Source organism: Oryctolagus cuniculus, chromosome 16 (assembly GCF_051225735.1).
Source record: "Oryctolagus cuniculus isolate XC-2025 breed Fujian yellow rabbit chromosome 16, ASM5122573v1, whole genome shotgun sequence".
NCBI classification, from domain to species: domain Eukaryota; kingdom Metazoa; phylum Chordata; class Mammalia; order Lagomorpha; family Leporidae; genus Oryctolagus; species Oryctolagus cuniculus.
Genome location: NC_142882.1, coordinates 39,461,107 through 39,482,392, shown reverse-complemented (window position 1 = coordinate 39,482,392; position 21,286 = coordinate 39,461,107). Strand labels below are relative to the sequence as shown.

The 21,286-nt window shown below is 43.2% G+C and overlaps 1 protein-coding gene and 1 long non-coding RNA gene across 9 annotated transcripts in view; one reads left to right on the top strand and one right to left on the bottom strand.

Moving 5' to 3' along the window:
- The window catches only part of LOC149121687 (uncharacterized), a 117,035-nt gene that overhangs the window by 30,160 nt on the left and 65,589 nt on the right, over positions 1-21,286 (top strand). For 7 of the 8 annotated variants that reach the window (XR_016222375.1, XR_016222365.1, XR_016222367.1 and 4 more), the window contains exon 1: positions 11,081-11,221. The exons of the other annotated variant lie outside the window; for it this stretch is intronic. The gene's annotated coding sequence lies outside the window, so the exon portion shown is untranslated. Of the gene's footprint in view, positions 1-11,080; positions 11,222-21,286 lie in introns of those variants that run through there. 8 annotated transcript variants of the gene reach the window in all.
- On the bottom strand, positions 10,874-11,805 carry LOC149121688 (uncharacterized). Its single transcript, XR_016222379.1, has 2 exons — positions 11,282-11,805; positions 10,874-11,208 (listed from the first exon to the last, which is right to left on the bottom strand). It is a non-coding gene; the product is annotated as an uncharacterized LOC149121688 (long non-coding RNA).

Genomic DNA, 21,286 nt, shown 5'->3' with positions numbered 1-21,286 from the left:
GAGCCAGGACCCAAGGTGTTTGGAGACCTGGAGGGAATCGGCCAGTGTGTTCCCATCTGCTTTGACTTCAGCCCTGAGAGTGCATGGGAATTGAAGCCCTGTTCCTGTAGTTGGGGAGGGGAGAAGATGATAACAGTAATATCTGCCCTTGGGTCAGGGCTGAAACAGGGCAACAAAAGGAAGCAGCAAGAGAAGACTCGCTGGAGTGCTCTTGCACTGGCATTTGGTCTTTGCTTTTCTGGGAGCCCTAAAAAAACAAATAGAATCATTTCATCTGAGTTGGGAAAGCCGTAAATAATTAAGCTAATTTGTTTGTAAATGTGTCACCAAAAAGCCTCTAGGAATCGCAGTCCCATAATTTGAAAGTGGCATAGTTGAGCGCATGAGCAAACTTTTAGCCGTCACAAAGCACACCGAACACTGGAATAAGGGAGAGAGTTTATTGAGGAAAACTCAGCAGACTGGAGGGAAGGGGCGAAGAGGGAAAAAGAGAGTCAGAGAGAAAGAGGAGAGAGGAGACTAGAGAGAATGAGCGGGAGAGAAGAGAGAAGCCAAGAGAGCCGGGTGTTCAGGAACAGGCCCTTTTAAAACTTTGCCAGAGGGCGGGCAGGGAAACAGGAGCTGCAAATCCCATTAGGATGGGGATGGAGCTTGACAACAATGTGGCCACCTGGCTTCCAGCAATGGTGGCGGGGGCTAGAGCTTAGGATGTAAATCAGGGTATAGATCACGCCAAAGATAAAACTGTTTCCTAACACAAACCCTCATCAGTGTAGTGTGCAGGTGGTGCGGCTGTGGCAGAACTGACTTTCATTATTCATCCTTGACATGACATCTGGAAGTTCAGTTTGGCTTTTACACTTCGATTCTATTGAGGACTAGGGGACACTTTGTTCCGTGTTCCTAAGGCCACGATGAACTGTTTAAACATTGTGAACATTATTGGAATCTATGGCTAATGTCAACTTGGGTGAGCAACACTGCCTACAAAGGAGTCCCTATTTCTCACATAGTCCCTCAGGCCAAACCAAGTCACATCTTTCAGTTTTATTCCTTTTTTCATTTACTTCTTTTACATAATTATTTTTACCCGTTTGGTCCTTGGCCTCCTGCCCTCTTGGTTCCTGTTATTTTCTGAGCTTACTTTCCCTGCTTCTCATTAGGAATTCTGTGTAGTCCTGGGGTTCCTAACCATCCATTGGCAGAATCCTGGGTGGTCCCTCTAGATATTCATATCATGACTATGATAGCAAAAGGAGAGCTAAAACCATGGACACCAGATTCCACATAACAGTTTTAATATTTTACCTTTAGCAAGTGACAAGTCAACAGTTAAACAGTTGAGAATTTCTACTGTTTGTTTTGAGAGCTGGTTGTTAAACCCATACTGGCCCACCATTGTCAATGTGCATCAGTTCCTGCAAGACCAAACTTTACTATTATTCAGAACCTCATCGGAGACTTCAATACCCCAGCTAGTAGTAGTCATAGTCAATACCCCGGGTACTCATAGTCCCCCATTACTATTGTATTGGAGTCTGGTCTCACTTTAGATCTCTTAATATTTCTTTTAAATAGCCAGGTGCTCTGTAATTAAGTGCATATGCATTTATAATAGTCACATAGTCACATCTTCCTGTTGAATTGACCCCTTAATCATTGCACAGTGTCCTTCTTTGTCTCTGTTAACAGTTTTTGTGTTAAAGTCTATTTTGTCTGGTATTAGGATGGCTACACCAGGTCTTTTTTGGGTTTCTGTTGGCATGGAATATCTTTGTCCATCCATTCACTTTCAGTCTGCTTGTATCTTTGTGGGTGAGATGTGTTTCTAACAGGCAGCAAATAGATGTTTTTCTGTTTGTTTTTTTTCATTTAGACAGTCTATATCATTCAACTAGAGAATTAAGGCTATTTACATTCAAGGTGACTATTGGTTAGTAACGACTTGGCCCTGCCATTTTTCTATAAATATTCTTATTGTTTACTTTGATTTTCCTTTGTGTTTTTACTGGGAGATTTTCTGTCTTTGCCTTCTTTCATAGTGATAACTGTGTTTCTGTGTGTAGCACATCCTTAAATATCTTTTGTAAGGCTGGATGATTGGTGACCAATTCTTTTAATTTCTGTTTGTTATGAAAGGTCTTTATTCTGCCTTCATTCATAAATGAGAGCTTTTCACGGTACAGTATTCTGGGTTGACAGTTTTTTCTTTTAATATTTGGAATATATCTCACCATTTTCTTCTTGCCTGTAATAGATGTCAGCTGTGAGTCTAATTGGAGATCCTATGAAAGTAATCTGATGCTTCTCTGGTGCACATATTAGAATCTTTTCCTTTTATTTTACTGTGAGAAGTTTGAATATAATGTGTTGTGGTGAAGATCTTTTCTGATCATGTGTATTAGGAGTTCTATGAAGTTTTCTGTAATTATTTTACTAAGAAGGTTTCTACACCTTCAGGAACTCCTAAGACCCATATGTTGGGTCATTTGATAGTATCTCATAAGTCTCCAACATTTTTTTTTTTTAGTTTTCTGATTTCTTTTTATTTTTTTGGTTTGACTAAAATTTACAGAGAATTTGTCTTCTAACTCAGATATTCTTTCTTCTGCTTCACCAATTCTGTTGTTAAGGCTTTCCACTGCATTTTTTTTTATTTGTTCTGTTGAATTCTTCATTTCTAAAATTTTGTTTTGATTTCTTTTTAAAAAATCTCAATTTCAGGAGAAAAAATTTCTTTCATGTGATGTACGGATTTCTTTAGTTAATGGATTTGCTTCTGACTACTTCTATGTAATCCTACAATCAACTTTTTAAATTCTGTTTATGACATTTCATCAGTCTCTTCATTTTTACATTCTGGTATTGAAGTGTTGTTGTGTTCCTTTGGAGGCATCATGTTGTCTTTCTTATTCTTGTTTCTTGAATTGCTTTATTTATTTTTAGGCATTTGTGTAGATACTTTTATATTTTTAAATATTTATTTATTTATTTATTTGAAAGTCAGAGATACATAGAGATAAGAGAGGCAGAGAGAGGGGTCCTCTATCTGCTGGTTTACTCCCCAATTGGCCACAATGGCCAGAGCTGTGCCAATCTGAAGTCAGGAGCCAGGAGCTTCTTCTGGGTCTCCCATGCAGGTGCAGAGGCCCAAGGACTTGGGCCATCTTCCACTGCTTTCCCAAGCCATAGTAGAGAGCTTGAATGGAAGTAGAGCAGCCAACACTCAAACCGGTGCCCATGTGCGTTAACCCACTGTGCCACAGCTCTGGCCCCTTGTGTAGATACTTGTTGGTTTATTTCTTTTTTCCCCTGTGATGGCTTTTATCTTTGGACTATGCCTCTGGTTTTCAGGCACTGCAGGCGGTGGCTTTATTCACTGTGCCTCAGCGCCAGCCCCCTCCATCAACTTTAAGTGTGAGTTAGAACACGTAGCTGAGGTGTGGTGCCTGGATACCTGCCATTCGCCAGTTACTCTGCTGTGTGCTTTGCGTACTTCAAGAACACAATTAGACTTGTGTTTCTTTTATCTGGGTAATGAGTTCTATGTCTTTCCTCTCTTCCTTCAGATGAACTGAAGCACATTATTGGGGCTGAGACGACACAGAAAGGTATTCTTCGTGTTTTTGAAGTGTTTCGGCACAACCAGTTAAATCGGAGAATGGTTTATGTCTTCTTGGAAGGTTTCTAAAACCTTATTTCCACAATACAAATTCCGTGAACTTTTCAACAAACTGCATTCCCGGTCAAAGCAGATGCAGAAATACAAACAGAAACTTCAGACTCCTCGAGCGCCTTCTTTATAGAGAAGGTGACACTTCAGTCTGTGAAGCTGGGGTCCGCTTCTCCAGGACTGATGGTCTGGACAGATCTTCTGGGGCTTAACTCATATACGGTCGTGTCTGCACCAGTCTTGTAGTGTCTCCAAATAGATTATTAATACATCCATAATACTGTGGTTCTTCTCATCCTCATCTGGAATGTAGCCACTGCCAAGAGAGGTTTCTGTCTCAGATGATTTGGTGCAAGTTTGCAACAGTGACAGATACATTGGCTGGTTTGTTTAACAGCTGGAGAATGCAGTGTATGCTTTGAAGGGATTTGCTCTGCATAAGAATTGTGTGGGTCTCTGTCAGTGTTTTGATATAGGGTAGATTAGCCAGGTAGCCGATCTTTAAGTTGTCTACTGGCATTCTGTGTGCAAAAGGAAGCAAGGCGTGGCTGTCCTTTCAGGTTCAGAATGACTCGTTTTGTCTCTAACAGATTACTGGTTATGCAGGAGGGGGAATTTGTTGGAAGAACTGCCAAATACGTTTTGTCCTTCTAAAAATATGGAAATTAAAAGACAACAGTACTCTATTGAAAGTTTCGATATGATAATTTAAAATTGTGTGATTTACACATGCCTTAGGTAACTGCAAACTTGGCAAATTAGAGGATTAATGAGCTTATTAGTCATATGTAAACATACAAATTCCTAATTCTGTTACAGTGTACATATATCAAAATAAATAATGAAGACAACTATAGTTTTTAAAAATATGCTTTTATTTATATTTCACATAATGTAAGATTCTACTAAATAAAGCTAATAGGCAAAATTCCTTGGTGTATACATTTAAGTCCCTAAAATAACTTTATACCAAGAAAGCAAAATACCATTCCAGTTTTGAAGACTGCATTTCCTGTAGTTTTTTCACTCTCCATTTCGTCCATCTTGGAAGTCTTCATATCCCTTTTATGCAGGATTTCTGCATAATTTTAACACTTCCATTGACGAGGGATTTGAATGTGCCAGCTATTTTTGTTTTAAAAATAATTAACACTAAAACCTTAAAATAGTGAAGCTACTTTTCAGACCACTGAGCCAAGATCCTGGTATTAAATGAGCGTATCAGTGCTTAAGATAAAGGGACAGAGTATTGGTATCCCAGTTATTTGGGATTTTTTTTAATGTTAGGGTGTGCACTTTTATTTATTTATTTTTTAAACTTTTATTTAATGAATATAAATTTCCAAAGTACAGCTTATGGATTACAATGGTTCCCCCCCCATAACGTCCCTCCCACCCGCTACCCTCGCCTTTCCCACTCCCTCTCCCCTTCCATTCACATCAAGATTCATTTTCGATTCTCTTTATATACAGAAGATCTTAAAGATTGGAACAAGATTTACTGTCTTGTTTTCACTTAGATCCTACTTACAAAATGAAGCCTATTAACAGAATAAAGCCTTCCTTTAAAGCTGTATAATAGTCGTATTTATTAATAGTGCTGTTGTGCATACTTGTATGCATATATTCAGCATGTGTTGCATGTCTTCAGAATTATAGAAATGAAATCCCTTTCAGTGCAACTTGTGAGAAAAGATCCCTCGTGGCTCTGATGAAAGAAAATAATATTTCTTCTTAGGGCCGGTGCCATGGCTCACTTGGTTAATCGTCTGCCTGCGGCACCAGCATCCCATATGGGTGCCAGGTTTTAGTCCCAGTTGCTCTTATTCCAGTCCAGCTCTCTGCTGTGGCCAGGGAGTGCAGTGGAGGATGGCCCAAGTGCTTGGGCCCTGCACCCACATGGGAGACCAGGGAGAAGCACCTGGCTCTTGGCTTTGGATTGGTGCAGCGCCAGCTGTGGTGCCATTTGGGGAGTGAAGCAACGGAAAGAAGACCTTTCTCTGTCTCTCTTTCTCACTGTCTATAACTCTACCTGTCAAATAAATTTTAAAAATATATATTTCTTAGTGTGTCTCCCCACCCCACACTGCCCCGCACTCCAGCTTAGAGCGGGGATGTGTGAAACATGTCTGTAGGAAGCCATAGTGTGGCTGTAAGTGCAAGGATTTCTGTATGTGCCACTGCCCAATTCAACTATATTTTTGACGTGAATAAGTCTAAAAATGTAGAGAGAATTCCTATAAGAGCCTAGTGTGTAACCGGTGAGAAAGCATTTCTGTACAGCGTGAGGAACAGTGTCTCTCAACCAGGGAAAGAAAGGTCATGTAAGATTCCAGATTTCCCCAGCAGAGCCCTACAAGATAACTGCAGTCATATCAAAAACTATTTGAATATGTGGGTTTGTTAAAAATAACTTTTCTTTAAAAGTTTATATTTCAGAAGCAGACATGCCAGATAGTAGTCTATCTAAATGGTGGTGCATCTTCTCTATGCACATCTGTGTTCTGCATCAGAGAGAGCCGGTGGTTATGCTAAAGTTAGAGATACTCCTTAAATGACTCGGTCAAGATGTGTGTAAAATATATAACCCATACATCAAGTACAGTGTACTATGTTTAATAAAGTTATTATACTTAGTGCATTTATTGCATATATGAATATAAACATGAAGAGGCTTTATGTCTTCTGATATTTGATTTTTGAATGTGTTTTTGTCAGTAGTGCCTTTAGGCAAGAAACTTCAAAATTAATCATTCTTTGGGTTTTCTGATTCTTCAGGTAACGTGAACTATTTAGAAGCCACCATAGTTTATTCACCCCTAAAATTGATTTTATGATTTAAATATAGCACTTAGATGAGCGTTTCCTATAGTTATGATGTTTAGTATAGTTGCTGAAAACAGTTGTGCCATTGATTGATGGATGCACTTGGTTAGTCTTAATTTTTTTTCAAAGAAAAAACGGTAAACTCTCTTGAGTATTTGAGTTCACTTATTTTACATTTGTGCTGCTGATGTTTGGAAAAAAATCAAAAAGTTAAGTGCTACCGGAAAGTGTACCAATTTAAAAAAAAAATAAGAACAAGATAAATTTCACAATCTGAAATTTTAATTTTGTGCAATATTTTCATTTAGTGCGCGTGTATTTGATTAATTGTAAAATAAATGAATTTTTAATGTTTTGAGATGTAGTTTTAACTGTCTTCTTAACTCAACAACTGACGTTCCATTGTCGCTGCATCCTTTTAATTAGGGACTTATTTTAAAAGTCTTTTTGTCACTCCTTGTAAAATTCTTGGATTAGTAGTAAATTTTGCTTTTAGGAGCATGGCTCTTATATTACAAGGGAAAAATACGAAGAGCACATTTTAGGATTCTAATTGTTAAAAGATCAGTTGTGCAGATCATTTTACAGTAAGTGTCAACTGTGTGCCTAACTTCTACCAGTGCTTTCCTTCTTCAACAAAGAAGAAACAACAATTAGCATGTCAGTTATTTTTATTGTATTAAAAAAGATTAAACTTTTATTTGGCTTGCTGTATGTTCTTGTCCATTAGAAAACACTAACAAATATTAACAAACATTTTTGTTGACTTTATTTAGTAATGATCTATTTTTGTTGCTTTAGAAAATGCTTGCTCAGTAGCCTTATTTTAGTAGCTGTGTGTATTCCATTTTATTTTTCCATTTCAGAAATTAAGCTTAAATTCAAGTTCCATGATGATAGATGAGCAGCTGAGTGATTATTCACTGAAATTAATTTTTCACTTTATAGGGCAAGTCATTCACCACCCCAGAGTTAAACAGACTTCATACTGACCTATCAATAGAAAACTTGTATTTTCCCATAGGCCAAAAAAGCTATACGTAGTAATTTATTCATAATTTCAATTAGATCTCATTTTTACTTACTGTTTTGGCTAATATTTTGCATATTTTGAGTATTCAAGAATGTAGTTATCCCTGGTTATTCACAGTATTCGGATCCTTCTCAGAGCTGTAACTGAAGATTTCTCAGTTATCAGGTGTGAGTAACTGCTGCCGCACTGGGGGAGTGACGTTGCATTGATTTAAATGAGACTAAAATATTAGTCCCCTAACATAGTCCTGTGTGAAGAGTTTTGTATCTTTATGTAATTTAGAGCTACCTACATGCTGTGCGAAGCCCCAAAATGTTCCTTCAGTATCAAGTGATGACTTCAAAGACTCCAGAAGCTCAACAAGAAATCTGTTTCTTTGCTTACCTAATTTCCAAAACTTTGTTAACCACAGACTCCTGTTTCATAAACAGCATGAAGACCGAGTTCCCAAGGAATGCAGTTTAATCATGGAGGAGAGAAAGAAATGATGAGGCACCTCTAGTTAGGGACTACAGACTGGGCTGAAAAAGCAGTGGATTTGGGACATGATTTTTTAGCCTACCATCCCAATGGTTGGTAGTTAGTATTTGGAAGAACAATGAGAATATGAAAAGTTAACAGCTGATTATATATCATGTTAAAGAGTTGAACTTAGCTCTGAATATCTGAATAATGAATTCAATGAGGGATAATAGAGTGTATTTCTTTCTTTTCTTTTTATTTATTCATCTGAAAGGCAAAGCAATAAACAGGGAGGGAGAGCCAGGAGCAAGAGATTTTCCATCTGCTGATGTACTACCCAAATGGGTGCAATGGCCAGTGCTGGTCAAGGCTAAAGCCAGGATCCAGAAACTCCATCCATGTTTCCCACTCAGATGGTATGGGCCCAAGTAATTGGTCCATCTGCTGCTGCTGTCCAGCTGAATTAGCAGGAAGCTGGATCAGAAGCAGAGCTACCAGGATTTGAACCAGCATCCAGATAATTGGATGCTGCCATTAAGAAGCAGTGACTTAACCTGCTGCACCACAGTGCTGGCCCCTAGAGTGTATTTCTTGAGCGTTTGGAAAAAGCTTGCCAAGGATTTTGCTGATGTGATCAAAAGAGTAGTAACTAGAAAATGGAAGAGGAAGAAATGTTATACAGTTCAGTTTCTAAAATGTGTCAAATCTTGACCTGTATGTGTAGCAGCAGATCATATGTTTGATTTGGGGAAATGTACAGCAGCTAAGAATGAAAATTATACATAGTTGTCTCATTTGTTTATCAGTGCAGGGTATGACAAATGTTTAAAATGTATTATTTGGGGCCAGTGCTGTGGTGCAGCAGGTTAAAGCCCTGGCCTGAAGCGCCAGCATCACATATGGGTGCTGGATCTATTCCCGGCTGCTCCTCTACTGATCCAGCTCTCTGCTATAGCCTAGGAAAGCAGTAGAAAATGGCCCAAGTCCTTGGGCCCCTGCACCCAAGTGGGCGACCTGGAAGAAGTTCCTGGCTCCTGGCTTCGGATCAGCGCAGCTCTGGCCATTGCAGCCAGTTGGGGAGTGAACCAGTGGATGAAAGGCCCCCTCCCACTTCCCCTCCCCCTGTGTAACTGACTTTTGAGTAAATAAATCTTTAAAAAATAAAATGTACTATTTTAAGTTGGTAAACATAGCCACTTAGGTTGAGTGAAACTGTATAGAACTATATGTTCAAAGCCCCCAAGAACTCCCTGATGGAGTTCACTAGGAGAGCTTGCAGAACTCAGCATATTGTCACATAGCTAAGATACATTACAGCAAAAGGGTATAGAACAAGATCAAAGGGAAAGGTGCATGAGACAAAGTCTGGGGGAAAACAGGCTCAGGCTTCCAGCTGCTGTCTCCCAGTGGCATCAGACAAGTCACACTTGATCCCCTCAGCATGGAGTTGGGACAATGTGTGCAATGTGTTGCCAACCAGGGCAGCTCATTTAAGACTTGTTGCCTGTGGTTTGTATCAGGGCCAGGTCATGCGGGCACCCTTGGCCCGGCCAGCACTGAGAGTCTAAGGGAAAGCATGTATTCGTCATAAACCCGATTTTTGTTTGGTACAGTTTGGGTTTACTGGGCTATTTTTAGCAGTTTGGGGAAAGGGGTGGGGGGACTCCTAAAATCTAAGTTCTTAGACATCTGAGAAAAGGGCTAAACTTGCAAGGAGCCTTCCAAAGAAAAGCGGTCAAGCCTGCTGTGTTAAACCTTGGGCATGACTGCATACCTCAATCTAAAGAAATGGCTCAGAGCTAAAGTGATGAGTCAGGTTGATGTTTAGGACTTGTCCTTGCATTGAAGCTGTCACACATAAAAGGGGAACTATGACAGAGAATTCAGATGTAGGTCAGAAGAGAAAGTTCGAGTGATATTGCTAGGAGCATACATTGCAATGCAAGAAACTGAGGTAATCTGTATTTCCAATAAAGATTACCATAGCAAAGTCATATGGCACTTAATAGTCACAACCTTGTAAGGTGCAGGTACTATCCCAACAACTTACAGGTGGGAAAGTTCAAGCATAGGGTGGTAGTGTTTCCAGAGTTTACAGCTGTTAAATGGTCTACCTGGAAACTCAACCCAGGTGCTCTGGCTTGCTGGTCTTTGCTATGGTTTCTCAATAGTGACATGATTGACATTTGGGGCTGCACAGTTGTTTGTTGTGGGAGCTTTTCTGGGCACTATAGGATATTAAATAGCCCAAGCTTGCCCGGTTATGTTGGAGTGGGGGCAAAACTGCCACTGGTCTAACCTCTCAGCCCAGACAAGGTAAAGTAGGGACAAAGACTGACACATGTGTGCGTTTTCCGGGTCTCCCACATGGGTGCAGGGGCCCAAGGACTTGGGCCATCTTCTGCTTTCCCTGGCCATAGCTTAGCACTGGATTGGAAGTGGAGCAGCCAGGACTAGAACTGGCAACCATATGGGATGCCAGCACTGCAGGCTGGGGCTTTAACCCACTGTGCCACAGCACCAGACCCCAGGCTAACTATTAATAGTAATGCTGGTACTACTGTTTAACACAGATAATTGTGAAAGTATTTTTTATTTTTCATATAACTTTTATAAGCCAATCCTTCAAAAGCCTGACAGTTTTCTTGCAGTCTTTTCTTTAAGTAAGTTCCCTTCCTAAATGCTCTTGCCTCCGAGTTTTCCTCTGACAGGTGGATGTTTTCCAGGATACCCAGCTGAACCAGGTTGGCTGGGGGCACGTGCCTATCTGTCCACAACTGATCCTCATTCAGCCGCTGAGGATTTACCCCCTTGCTGAGTGCTTCCCTGCTGCTTTTTCTGGGACTTGGCCAAGTCTGGTCCTAGTTTTGCTGAGGGCAGGGGCTGCTTTGTTTCCTGAATGGCTGAGGCCATGTTTGGAAGCTGATTTTTGTGGTCTGGCCAGATTCTTTGTCCAGCTACCATTTATCTGCTCCTTTATCTTTCCGTCTGAATAGCTATTGGCATTTCAGTTAGCCACTGTCTTATCCGTAGGATTAAGAAGCTGTTCATATTGCAACCCCTGCCACTTGTTCTCTGCCTGAGGCACCATCCTCCTCCGTGTTGGTCCTCTTTATGCAGTACTGTGAGCTTGAAACCATCAGCCAGGAAAAATGCTTCCATGCTTGCTGGGAAGAAAGCAGCTGGGTGCAGTACTTTGTCTCTGTCCTCCCTCCTAAAACAAATTGGTGAGTTTTATTCTTATTTATATGCATTTTTTTAAATCTGAGTGACAAGAGAGCTCTTACCTGCTGCTTCACTCCCCCAAATGCCTGCAACAAAGAACCCAGTCCTGGTTTCTCCATGTGAGTGGCAGGAACCCAATTACTTGAACCATCACTGCTACTTCCTAGCACCTGAATTAGAGAGCTAGTCACAGGAGCTGGAGCCAGGGTTTAAACCCCGGCATTTGGATGTGGGGTGTGAGCGTCCTAACCAGAGACTTAACCACTGTGCCAAATACCTGTTCTGTTCCTGGTGTGTTTGTTTTTGTTTAGCTTTTTTTTTTTTTAATTTGAAAGAGGGAGAGAGATGGAGAGACACTGAGAGAGATCTTCATGTACTGCTTCCCTCCCCAAATGGCTGCAATGTCTGGGGCTGGGCCAGGCTGAAGCCCGGAGCCTAGAACCCCATCTGAGTCTTCCACATGGGTATCTGGGACCCAAGTACTTGGACCATCATCTGGTGCCTTCCCAGAGAGCTGGGTTGGAAAGATAATCAAAACGTGAACCAGCACTCTAACATGGGATGCCAGTGTCATGAGTGTCCTCACTGTACCACTGCACTGGCTCCCAGCTCTTTATTAAAGAAACTCAAATTCATGCTAAAGATGGTAGGTGGGAAAAGTTAGCTGTGATTCAAATGAATGGCCTTGATTGCTGTGCTAACATGAAACAATATACATACAGTGTCAGATAGCAAGAAGAGTACTACCACCTTCAGTGTTTTTATTTTAACATTTTTATAATTAGGTATGCAAATATAGGAAAGTTCAGGTACTGTTACAAGCAGTGAATATTTGGAGAAATTAGGTTTAAATTTATTTAAAATAACTGTCATCTTAGTGATCATGTTACTGCTTTTCAGTTTTTTGATTGAGTTATGTTGATGATTTCCCCATTATTAAATAAACCTTGAATTTCTGGGATTAATCCCAGTGGGTCTTTATTTATGATCTTCTTAATAGATCGATGGATTTGAATCACTATTCAAGATTTTTGTGTCTGTGATCATAAGGGATATAGTCACTGGATTTCTTGTCATGTCTGCTTTGGGTAACATGGTAGCAACTTAATAAAATGGCTTGGGGGCTGGCGTTGTGGTGTAGCGGGTAAAGCCACCGCCTGCGGTGCCGGCATCCCTTATGGGCGCTAGTTTGAGACCAGCTGCTCTACTTCCGACCCAGCTCTCTGCTGTGGCCTGGGAAAGCAGTAGAAAATGGCCCAAGTCTTGGGCCCCTGCACCCACGTGAGAGACCTGTATCAAGCTCCTGGCTTTGTTGTGGCCATCTGAGGAGTGAACCAGTGGATGGAAGACCTTTCTGTCTGTCTCTGACTCTGCCTTTCAAATAAATAAATCTCTAAAAAAAAAAAAAATAAAATGGCTTGGGAGATAGTCCCTCTGTTTTACATTCTGGAAGAATCTCTGTGATACATTTTTTTAATGATTTTTTTCCATTATTTGAGAAAGTTAAACAGAGAGAGGAGAGGCAGAGAGAGAGAGAGAGAGAAATAGAGAGAGGTCTTCCATTTGCTGGTTCACTCCTCAGTTGCCCTCGAGGCCGGAGCTGCTCTGGTCCAAAGCCAGGAGCCAGGAGCTTCTTCCAGGGCTTCCACATGGATGCAGGGTCCCAAGGACATGGGCCATCTTCCACTGCTTTCCCAGGCCATAGCAGAGAGCTGGATCGGAAGTGGAGCAGCTGGGGCCCAAACTGGCACCCATAAGGGATCCCAGCACTGCACGCAGCAGCTTTACCCACTCTATCACAGTGCTGGCCCTGTGATATATTACTCTTTCCTATTTGTTACAATTTGCCTGTGAGGCTGTGGGAGTTTGGAGTTCTCGTTTATGGAACGTTTTGAACTATGATAGTTCATGTCTTATAGGTAGGGATTGTTTGAGTTACTTATTTCTTTCTTTTTTTTTTTTTTTTTTTTTTGACAGGCAGAGTGGACAGTGAGAGAGAGAGACAGAGAGAAAGGTCTTCCTTTGCCGTTGGTTCACCCTCCAATGGCCGCCGCGGCCGGCGCGCTGCGGCATGCGCACCGCGCTGATCTGATAGCAGGAGCCAGGACCCAGGTGCTTTTTCCTGGTCTCCCATGAGGTGCAGGGCCCAAGCACCTGGGCCATCCTCCACCGCACTCCCTGGCCACAGCAGAGAGCTGGCCTGGAAGAGGGGCAACCGGGACAGAATCCGGCGCCCCGACCGGGACTAGAACCCGGTGTGCCAGCACCGCTAGGCAGAGGATTAGCCTAGTGAGCCGCGGTGCCGGCGAGTTACTTATTTCTTAAGAAAGCTTCTGGGTAGGCCTTGGGTGGAGCACTGAAGGCCCCTCACCCCATGTTGCAGGACCTGCATTCAAGCCCTGTCTCTGCTCTGATTCCTGCTTCTTGCTGATGCACACCCTAGGAGGCAGCAGGTGATGGCTCAGGTACCCACGGAGGAGGACCTGGGTTGAGTTCCCTGATCTTGGCTTCAACTAAGGCAAAGAGGGAGTGAACCAGCAGATAGGAGCCATCCCTGTTATCTCTGTACTTTTCAAGTAAACTTAAAAAACAGCCCCCCCCCCCAAAAAAAAGACTTTTGGAAGTTGGGATCTTTCAAGGAATTTCATCTAAATCACAGGTTCTTAACCAAACTTGCAAGCAGGGTCATTCCTTGTAGTGGGAAGGTATGAACGACAGGACTTGCATCTCCAGGTGTTTTGCCAGGTGTCCCCTGTTAGGAGAACCACTGATGCAAGGTATCACACTCATTGACTTGTTGCCTGAATTAATCTTCTTTTTTTTTTCCATTATATGTAATTTTATTTTATTTTTTTTATCTTTTATTTAATGAATATAAATTTCCAAAGTACGACTCATGGGTTACAATGGCTTTCCCCCCCCATACCGTCCCTCCCACCCACCACCCTCCCCATTCCCACTCCCTCTCCCCTTCCATTCACACCCTTTAATGTAAGAGAGAGCTGTAAGGATGTTCTGTCATCTCTGATATTGGCCACTTGATTCTCTTTCTCTTCTGCCTTCTCTCTCCTGTGTCTCAGGATTGCCTTGAGCCTAATAAATTGTATTTTTGTGAAGAACTATTTGTTATTGATTTTTGTCTGTTTTTCTATTGTCAGTTTTATTTATACTCTTTACTATTTATTTTCTTAGTTGTGACTTAGGTTTAATTCTTTTTTAATTTCTTAAAGTGGATGTTTATTGAGTTGAGACTTTTTAATTAGTTTATTTGAGCAGCAGAGTTACAGAGAGAGAGAGGGAGTGCGAGAGAGGTCTTCCATCCACTGGTTCACTCCCCAGTTGGCCACATTGGCCAGAGCTGTGCCAATCCGAAGCCAGGAGTCAGGACTTCCTCTGGGTTTCCCACATGGGACTTGGGCCATCTTCCACTGCTTTCCCAGGCCTTAGCAGAGAGCTGGATCGGAAGAGGAGCAGCCAGGACTTGAACTGGCGCCCATAACAGATGCCAGTGCCACAGGCAGTGTCTTAAGCCACACCCCTGATCCCTGTTGGTTGCTAATATTACCATTGGAGTCTGTCACATTGTGTGAAGTAAGCCAGTCCCCAAAAGACAAATATCCTATGTTTTCTCTGATTGGTGGTAACTAATATAGAGAGCATAAAGAAAGTAATGTACATGAGTGAAATTGACATTTTGAGATTTGATTATTGTTTAAGCCTTTGTCTATACTCTTGAGGAACAGTGGGTTTTCTCCTTACTACTTGTTGAATTCTCTATTTGCTGGAAGGTTAAGCTTGTGATTATAAAATAAGTCAAAAGTTTGTAATTGCAAAAATTAAAAATGGAGGAGGGAGGGAATAAAGGGGAAGGAGAGGTAGTATGGGAAGTCATGTTCTTAAAACTGTATGTATGAAATAAAGGACGTTTGTATACAAAAACCATTTATTACTATAAATTTCCCTCTAAAAATAATTGAGTCATCAAATTTGGGATTCTTTTTTTTCCCCCAGGGTTATTCGAGAAGTATGTCAATTTCTGATTCTTGATATTTTTCCCTGTATCTGCTGTTGATTTCCAGTGTAATTTCATGTAGGTTAGTGTGCAGACTGCGTGTGGCTTCTCTGTTGAGGTTTGCTCACAGCCAGTGAGAGTATGTGTGTCCTGTCTTGGTGAGGGCTGTGTTGAGTGTGTGCTGCTCTGGTCCAGCGTTTGACTTCACTTTTCAAATCTGCGTCTCTACCAGTTGTGTTTCTGCTTCATCTTTCAGTAACGGAGAGAGCAGTGTTGAAGTCTACAAGTAAAATCATGATTCTGTGTTTCCTTTTAATTCAGTCAGGTTTGGCATTGTGTTTTTGAAGCTTTGTTTTAAGATGTGCATGTGTTTAAGATATGTGCGTTTTTATCAGGAATTGACACATTTATCATTGCCTATTCATATGTGTCATGATTTGACCTATTTATTGTCCCTTTTATCCAAGGTAATATTCTTTGCTCTGAAGCCTACTCTTGTGCGGGCCAGCCACACCAGTCGAACAGAACCTAAAGGGGGGCATGGGGATGAAAAGAGTGACAAGGGAGTGGAGAATGGAGCCAAGACAACAAGGCTGATCAAGGCTTGTTTATTCCAGCGTCTCAGCAATATTCATACATAACCAGCTATAGCTCAAGGCAACACAGAGGATAACACCATACACAAGCAACTTATCAGGCTTTCTGAAACACAGTCATAACATAGTTTTAACAGAGTGCTCTTGTTTAATCATCCTGCTTCAACATGGGAGTACATGACTTTCTCATCCCAGGAATTCTACAAGCCAAGACTGACCTTGACTCGTCTATGGGCTGCCTACATACTCTTAATAAAGCCACTCCAGCAGTCTTTTGGGTAGTGCTTAAACAGTGTATCTTTATTTTTTATCTTTAATTCACTGTGTCTATATATATATATATATATATATATTGGGGAAGGGTTTGGAAAATGTTTTCATAAATAAGCTGATAAGAGAGTACTCCAGAAAGTTTATAGAAAAAAATGAGTTGAGAGATAGTGTGCATTGTTCATGGACTTCCTGAAGTATCCTTGTTAATTTTAGGATTTCTAGGTCATTAAATACACGTTTATTTTTCAAACATTATAAAACTGTTTGCTGTCACCTTTGTAAGACAAGCAGCAGGCTTGGTTCAGCTCACGGCTATGTGATTCTTTGTAACGGACTTCTTGTTGACAAGTTATAGCTGGCTGTTTGTTTTTATTTTTGTAAATGTTCATTTTCATTTACTTGAAAGGCAGTGGGAAAGAGAAGAGGTATCGCTCTTTATCTGCTGATTGGTTGGTTCTGCGCGCGCTCACAACAGGCAGGCTGAGCCCAGAAGCTCAGAACTGCATTTCAGGCCTTCCACGTGGGCGGCAGGCAGGGCGGTCCTCTGCTGCCCCTTAGCGGGCGTTAGCAGGACGCTGGATTGGAAGCAGAGTGGCTCAACCTGCTATGCCGCAATGCCTGTCCCTGTGTGTTTTTATAATACCTGCCTACTAATTTGAGTAAGCTAATTTGAGCTTGTTGATACATTTGGATTTACTTTTAAAAATTTTTTAAGATCATTTATTAACTTGGAAGGCAGAGTGACAAAGAGAGGGGGAGACAAACACCTGTCCACTGGTTCACTCCACAAATGCCTGGGACAGCTGGAGCTGGACCAGGCAGGCCAAAGCCAGGGGATAAGAGTTCCATCTGGGACTCCCACATGGGTAGCAGGATCCCAATACTAGGACAATAGTCCACTGTCTCCCAGACACATTAGCAGAAAGTTGGAATGGAAGTGGAAGCAAGATCAAACTGGGGACTCTGATATGGGACGTGGGAGCTCCAAGTGGTGTCTTTAACATGCTGTACCAACTGCACTGATGCAAGATGTTCATGCTAGGAAAAGCTGCGTCAGGAAGGGATGTGGATTGGGATTATGGAACTCTGTACCCTCTCTTCTGTGTATCCTTAACGCTGCACTAAACAATAAAATCTTAGTGATTTTTTAAAAATATAACACTCTCTTGCCTGCCTTCCATGGTTTTCAGTAAGTCTGCTGTGATCTTGATTGTATGCTTTGTATCGTCTTGTCTCTCTTTGCTAGCTGTCTTCAAGATATTTTCTTCACCTTTGGTTTACTATGGCCTGGCTGGTGGGTCTGGGTCTGGGTCTGGGTCTGGGTCTGGGTATAGATGTGGGTGCAAGTGTATGTTTTCGTCTTTGCTAAGGTGAAATGGGCTTCACTGGCCTCTTCCCTGGGTGATGGAGTGGCCCAAAGATGCCCTCTTACATGGTGAACTGTAACCTAGCTGTATGTTTAAACAGACTGCAACCTCACCTCAGTCCAGCCTTATAACCCAATAATTGATTCTCAACCAATTACAGCAGTTGAGCTTCAGCCAGGCCGTTTAAGGCAAGTACCCTCTATAGACACTCAACGCTGTTTGTGTCGCTTCCTTTTCTCTTGCTGTAGTTAGAACCATCAGGTGCATTTCTGAACCGTCTTGGCTCTAGAATGTTGCCCTGTCGTGAACATTTTTCTTGGCTCAGCTAAACTTTATTAGATTGAACTGCTCTCAGTTCTCCTTTTAGCATCTTGTTCAAGGTTCTTTGAGTTTCTTGGATGTGAAGCATTGTCTCATTATTTGGGGGGAAATTGTATGTCTTGCTTCTCGTTCCTTTCCTGGAACTCTGCCACCCCTGTGTGAGGTCTATCGATGGTCTCTTCCATGTCTTGGATTTGTTTTTCTTTGTGTTCACTTCAGGATGATGATTGATTGTGATGAGTTCCTGCCATCACCATTCAGTGGGGCGTATTCCAATCTCAGAAGTCGTCGTCAGGTCAGGAGCCACTCAGTACCCAGGCACAACAGGGCTTTGTGCGTGGTGCATGGTGCCTACAGCTAGTGCTCAGCCAGGGCATCCAGGCAAAGAGATTTCCCGTGCAGATGTTGCTTTAGCATGACCCACGTCCAGACCAACACCAGAGTCGGGGAGGAAAACAGGAGAAGCAGGATCATCCCTTGCGAGGGGGAACTCAAGATGGTTTTCAGCTCATGCCATAAAGCTGCAGCCATCCCATCCATGCACTTTGGGAGCAGACTGTCACTTCGGTTTTGCCTAGAATAGATTTGAGGTAAAATTACAGTGTCCCCTCCGAGGAGACAGTAAGTTCAGATGCTACGTGCCATCAACGTAGATAACAACACACTGAAGATTATACGGCAGATCTGAGTTCCCACTAGAACAGCATCCCACATTCCATGCGACGGCACGTGTCCATAGTGGACACGTGAACAGCAGCTTGGAAGGAATTCACTAACTCCTTCTGCTTAAGGGTCATCTGGGGACAGTGGTGAGACCCTGTCCCTCAAGGGTGACTGCTCTCTACCTGTCTTTGACTTGAGCTGTGTTGCAGAGTGAGGCAACGGGAACAGAGGGAAGCAGAAGGAAAAGGGGCATTCAGGTAGGGCTCCGCTGGCTGAAACAGTGGCTCTGTGGCCCTGGGCACTGACAGGACCATCCCAGGGCAGAGGCTGTGCTCGTTCCAGACTTAGGATGCTTCCAGCTGTCTATAATTGACCTGGGGCCGGCTTTGTGGCATAGCAGGTAGAGCTGCTGCCTGTGACATCATCCCATATAGGCGCTGGTTCATGTCCCAACCACCCCACTCCACTTTTCAGTTCCCTGCTCGTGGCCTGTGAAAAGCAATGGGAGGTGGCCTAAGTGTTTGTGCCTCTGCCACCCATATGGGAGACCTGGAAAAAGCTCTTGGCTCCTAGTTTTGGCCTGGCCCAGCCCTGGCCATTGATGCCATCTAGGAAGTGAACCAGCAGATGGATGATATTTCTCTTTCTCTCTCTCTCTCTCTCTTTCTCTCTTTTTTTCTCCACCTCCCTGCCTCTCTCCCACTCCTCCCACCTCCCTGTAACTCCTCCCACCTCCCTGTAACTCTTTCAAATAAATTAACACATCTTTATATAGATTTCATATATATATCTATATATAATATAGATATCTATATATGATATATATATATATTCTCTCTCTCTCTCTCTCTCTCTCTCTAAAGAGGCTCTGAGAACCCTCCAGAAGAGCATGTGTCTTAAGGAAAGTGAGGAGTTAAGTCACACTGCTCCAGTGACCAGAAAGGAGTAAGACGAGGCAGGGTCTCAAGAAGGGGCTATCCTAGGCCGGCGCCGCGGCTCACTAGGCTAATCCTCCGCCTAGCGGCGCCGGCACACCGGGTTCTAGTCCCGGTCGGGGCACCGGATTCTGTCCCGGTTGCCCCTCTTCCAGGCCAGCTCTCTGCTGAGGCCCGGGAGTGCAGTGGAGGATGGCCCAGGTGCTTGGGCCCTGCACCCCATGGGAGACCAGGAAAAGCACCTGGCTCCTGGCTCCTGCCATCGGATCAGCGCGGTGCGCCGGCCGCAGCGCGCCGACCGCGGCGGCCATTGGAGGGTGAACCAACGGCAAAAGGAAGGCCTTTCTCTCTGTCTCTCTCTCTCACTGTCCATTCTGCCTGTCAAAAAAAAAAAAAAATAAAAAATAAAAAAAAAAAAGAAGGGGCTATCCTTAAAGCTCTGCAGAATTTGGAGGCACAGAGCAGTCCCTTGGGTGCCATGGCCTCTCTTCCCTTTCAGTGTAACAGCCATCGTGCACCAGGCATCTGGAACACAGAGCACCTGGGGGACCCCTGGGAGGCCCTGGCAAGCACAGCTCTTAGGGACCGGAGGCCTCATGGCCTGGGCTCCTCTCCCCGTGCAGGTTCCTTTGCAAATTCTTTTGACATCAGCCCAAGTTGTTATTCTCATGAGACTTTTCACCTGGTGTGAGTTCAAGCTTCGTAAATGAGTCCACACATCCATTCATGTTCGTTGAACGATCGTTATGGAGGATTTTCTAGATAGATACATTAGTAAGTGGTAAAATAGAACAGTGGATGGCTGGCGCAGAGGCTCAACAGGCTAATCCTCCACCTAGCAGCGCCAGCACACCGGGTTCTAGTCCCAGTCAGGGCGCCAGATTCTGACGCGGTTGTCCCTCTTCCAGGCCAGCTCTCTACTGTGGCCAGGGAGTGCAGTGGAGGATGGCTCAAGTGCATGGGCCCTGCACCCCATGGGAGACCAGGAGAAGCACCTGGCTCCTGCCTTCGGATCAGCGCGGTGCGCCGGCCACAGCGCACCGGCTGCGGCGGTCATTGGAGGGTAAACCAACGGCAAAAGGAAGACCTTTCTCTCTGTCTCTCTCTCTCACTGTCCTCTGCCTGTCAAAAAAAAAAAAAAAAAAAATAGAACAGTGGAGATTCTGTTCTTCCAGGCCGTCTACCCGCTGGTCCCCTGGTCTTGGTGCTCCGAAGGGTGTGGACATTTGATGGCGTTTCTATTGAGATGTACCAGGAGTCAGTTTGCAACTTAGGGAAAAGGATCAGGTTCTTCCAACTCTGCACTACAGAGGGGCCTTCAGAGTTTGGGTCACAAGGCTGTTCTTTAGTTTCTGGCAATGCTGTGCCTTATCCAGAATAGTAACAATCTTAGGAAATATTTGGTGAGTGCCTGACATTCTATTCTCTGTACATTTTCTTTCCTGTAATTCTTACAAACCCATGGTGCAGGAAGTTAACATTTTCTCCCTCCTGTGGAAACAGGTGAAGGGGCCAGGCTCACGGTCAGTGCAAGGCCACACAGGTGAGATGTGTTGCAGCCAGAGTCCAGAGGTCCCCTGCACCACTCTGCATCTGGGTAGTGAGGGACATGACAGTTGGTGGAAAGCTAGGCTTGCAAAGCATAGAGACTGGATTGTGAAGCACAGTAGGTACAGATGACTGGGACAGTAAACTCAGGGACCCTGAAATGCAGGCATGTTGGGTGGTTCATGAATCTGCAAGCCCTGAGTACATAATTATTGTGTAGTGGAGGCCTCTTTGAAAAAAACTACTGGATGTGGGACATGGAAGATGTGATTGATGCATCATACCAAGTATCAGGCCCAATGCTAGCCAGGGATTCAGAGCCTTTCCTTCATCTGTCCCCCAGAGATTTGGA